The following is a 3733-nucleotide window of genomic DNA, read 5'->3' as shown; positions in this document are numbered from 1 at the left end:
CCCCTGCACCCCAAATTCCAGGAGAATTCCAAAACCCTGCACCCCTAAAATCCCTGCACCCCAAAGTCCCTGCACCCCAAAATCCGACACCCCCAACCCACCCAAATCCTTGCGGTTCAAAAAATTCTACGCCTTAAAATCCACCTCTCCGCCTGCACCCCCAAAACCCTGCACCCCAAAATACCAAGAAGTTCAAATCCCTGCACCCCAAATTCCAGAGAATTCCAAATCCCTGCACCCCAAAAATCCCTGCACCCCAAAGTCCCTGCACCCTAAAATCCGACACCCCCAACCCACCCAAATCCTTGCGGTTCAAAAAATTCTACGCCTTAAAATCCACCTCTCCGCCTGCACCCCCAAAATTCTGCACCCCAAAATACCAAGAAGTCCAAATCCCTGCACCCCCAAAATCCCTGCACCCCAAAATCCCTGCACCCCAAATTCCTGAGAATTCCAAATCCCTGCACCCCAAAATCCGACACCCCCAACCCACCCAAATCCTTGCGGTTCAAAAAATTCTACGCCTTAAAATCCACCTCTCCACCTGCACCCCCAAATCCCTGCACCCCAAAATCCTGAGAATTCCAAATCCCTGCACCCCCCAAAATCCCTGCACCCCAAAATCCCTGCACCCCAAATTCCTGAGAATTCCAAATCCCTCCCTGCACCCCAAAGTCCCTGCACCCCAAAATCCGACACCCCCAATCCACCCAAATCCTTACGGTTCAAAAAATTCTACGCCTTAAAATCCACCTCTCCGCCTGCACCCCCAAAATTCTGCACCCCAAAATACCAAGAAGTCCAAATCCCTGCACCCCAAAATCCTGCACCCCAAATTCCTGAGAAGTCCAAATCCCTGCACCCCAAAAATCCCTGCACCCCAAAGTCCCTGCACCCCAAAATCCGACAACCCCCAACCCACCCAAATCCTTGCGGTTCAAAAAATTCTACGCCTTAAAATCCACCTCTCCGCCTGCACCCCCAAAACCCTGCACCCCAAATTCCTGCACCCCAAAATCCTGAGAATTCCAAATCCCTGCACCCCAAATTCCTGATAATTCCAAATCCCTGCACCCCAAAATCCGACACCCCCAACCCACCCAAATCCTTGCGGTTCAAAAAATTCTACACCTTAAAATCCACCTCTCCGCCTGCACCCCCAAAATTCTGCACCCCAAAATACCAAAAAGTTCAAATCCCTGCACCCCAAAATCCTGAGAATTCCAAATCCCTGCACCCCAAAAATCCCTGCACCCCAAAGTCCCTGCACCCCAAAATCCGACACCCCCAATCCACCCAAATCCTTGCGGTTCAAAAAATTCTACGCCTTAAAATCCACCTCTCCGCCTGCACCCCCAAAACCCTGCACCCCAAAATCCTGCACCCCAAAATCCTGAGAATTCCAACTCCCTGCACCCCAAAAATCCCTGCACCCCAAAGTCCCTGCACCCCAAAATCCGACACCCCCAACCCACCCAAATCCTTGCGGTTCAAAAAATTCTACGCCTTAAAATCCACCTCTCCGCCTGCACCCCCAAAACCCTGCACCCCAAAATCCTGCACCCCAAAATCCTGAGAATTCCAAATCCCTGCACCCCAAAAATCCCTGCACCCCAAAGTCCCTGCACCCCAAAATCCGACACCCCCAACCCACCCAAATCCTTGCGGTTCAAAAAATTCTACGCCTTAAAATCCACCTCTCCGCCTGCACCCCCAAAACCCTGCACCCCAAAATCCTGCACCCCAAAATCCTGAGAATTCCAAATCCCTGCACCCCAAAAATCCCTGCACCCCAAAGTCCCTGCACCCCAAAATCCGACACCCCCAACCCACCCAAATCCTTGCGGTTCAAAAAATTCTATGCCTTAAAATCCACCTCTCCGCCTGCACCCCCAAAACCCTGCACCCCAAAATCCTGAGAATTCCAAATCCCTGCACCCCAAAAATCCCTGCACCCCAAAGTCCCTGCACCCCAAAATCCGACACCCCCAACCCACCCAAATCCTTGCGGTTCAAAAAATTCTACGCGTTAAAATCCACCTCTCCACCTGCACCCCCAAAATTCTGCACCCCAAAATACCAAGAAGTCCAAATCCCTGCACCCCAAAATCCTGAGAATTCCAAATCCCTGCACCCCAAAAATCCCTGCACCCCAAAGTCCCTGCACCCCAAAATCCGACACCCCCAACCCACCCAAATCCTTGCGGTTCAAAAAATTCTACGCCTTAAAATCCACCTCTCCGCCTGCACCCCCAAAACCCTGCACCTCAAAATCCTGCACCCCAAATTCCAGAGAATTCCAAATCCCTGCACCCCAAAAATCCCTGCACCCCAAATCCCTGCACCCCAAAATCCGACACCCCCAACCCACCCAAATCCTTGCGGTTCAAAAAATTCTACGCCTTAAAATCCACCTCTCCGCCTGCACCCCCAAAACCCTGCACCCCAAAACCCTGCACCCCAAATTCCTGAGAATTCCAAATCCCTGCACCCCAAAATCCTGAAACCCCCAAAATCCTGAAAATCCCCAAAATCTGGAAACCCCAAATCCTGAAAACCCCCAAGTCCCTCTGCCCCCCCAAATCCTGCAGCCTCAAAACTTGCACCCCCAAATCCCTGCACCCCCAAATCCCCAAATATCAAAATATTTGCGCCCCAAATCTCTGCTCCCCCCAAAATCCTGCACCCCAAAATCCTGAAAACCCCCAAATCCCTGAATCCTGAAACCCCGGAATCCTGAATCCCCCCCAAATCCTGAAATCCCAAATCCTGAACCCCCCAAAATCCCTGCACCCCAAAATCCCTGCTCCCCCCAAATCCCTGCACCCCAAAAATCTGGAACCCCCAAATCCTGACCCCCCTCAAACCCCAAATCCTTGAACCCCCAAATCCCTGCACCCCAAAAATCCCTGCACCCCAAAATCCTTGCTCCCCCAAATCCCTGCACCCCAAAAATCTGGAACCCCCAAATCCTGACCCCCCTCAAACCCCAAATCCTTGAACCCCCAAATCCCTGCACCCCAAAAATCCCTGCACCCCAAAATCCCTGCTCCCCCCAAATCCCTGCACCCCAAAATCCCAAAGCACCAAAAAAAAGCTGCACCCCCAAATCCCTTCCCCCCAAAACCCCCAAACCTGCACCCCAAAATCCTGACACACACCCCCCCCCCGACCCCCCCAAATCCTACATCCACAAACCTTCAACCCCCAAATCCTGGCACCCCAAAACCCAACGCAGCCCCCCCAAACCTGCCTGAGCCCCCCCAAAACCACTCAGAGCCCCCCAAAATCACTCAGAGCCCCCCCAAAACCTCTCAGAGCCCCCCCAAACCACTCAGAGGCCCCCCCAAAACATGCCTGACCCCCCCCAAACCTCTTGGAGCCCCCCCAAAATCACTCAAAGTCCCCCCAAAACCTCTTAGAGCCCCCCCAAAACCACTCAGAGCCCCCCCAAACCACTCAGAGGCCCCCCCAAAACATACCTGACCCCCCCCAAACCTCTTGGAGCCCCCCCCAAAATCACTCAGAGCCCCCCCAAAACCACTCAAAGTCCCCCCAAACCCCTCAGGGCCCCCCCCAAACCATTCAGAGCCCCCCCAAAACCTCTTAGAGCCCCCCAAAACATTCCTGACCCTCCCCCAAACCTCTTGGAGCCCCCCCCAAATCACTCAGAGCCCCCCCAAAACCTCTCAGAGCCCCCCCAAACCACTCAGAGGCCCCCCCAAAACATACC

At 53.5% G+C, this 3733-nt stretch overlaps 2 long non-coding RNA genes across 4 annotated transcripts; one reads left to right on the top strand and one right to left on the bottom strand.

The window, feature by feature from the left end:
• Window positions 1-1449: 1449 nt before the first annotated feature.
• Window positions 1450-3106, bottom strand: LOC126034886 (uncharacterized). Of its 2 annotated transcripts, none has more exons than XR_007504783.1 (3): window positions 2460-3106; window positions 2049-2266; window positions 1450-1526 (listed from the first exon to the last, which is right to left on the bottom strand). It is a non-coding gene; the product is annotated as an uncharacterized LOC126034886 (long non-coding RNA). The 2 variants fall into 2 exon arrangements; XR_007504784.1 differs by lacking the exon at window positions 1450-1526 and adding an exon at window positions 1629-1705.
• On the top strand, window positions 1526-2198 carry LOC126034887 (uncharacterized). 2 transcript variants are annotated; one of them, XR_007504785.1, is made up of 2 exons: window positions 1526-1797; window positions 2159-2198. It is a non-coding gene; the product is annotated as an uncharacterized LOC126034887 (long non-coding RNA). The 2 variants fall into 2 exon arrangements; XR_007504786.1 differs by lacking the exon at window positions 2159-2198 and adding an exon at window positions 1963-2002.
• Window positions 3107-3733: the final 627 nt, after the last annotated feature.

The sequence above is a fragment of the Accipiter gentilis genome, chromosome 36 (assembly GCF_929443795.1).
Source record: "Accipiter gentilis chromosome 36, bAccGen1.1, whole genome shotgun sequence".
Taxonomy (NCBI): domain Eukaryota; kingdom Metazoa; phylum Chordata; class Aves; order Accipitriformes; family Accipitridae; genus Astur; species Astur gentilis.
Note: the sequence above shows the minus strand (reverse complement) of the source record. Positions and strands in the feature narration are given on the sequence as shown.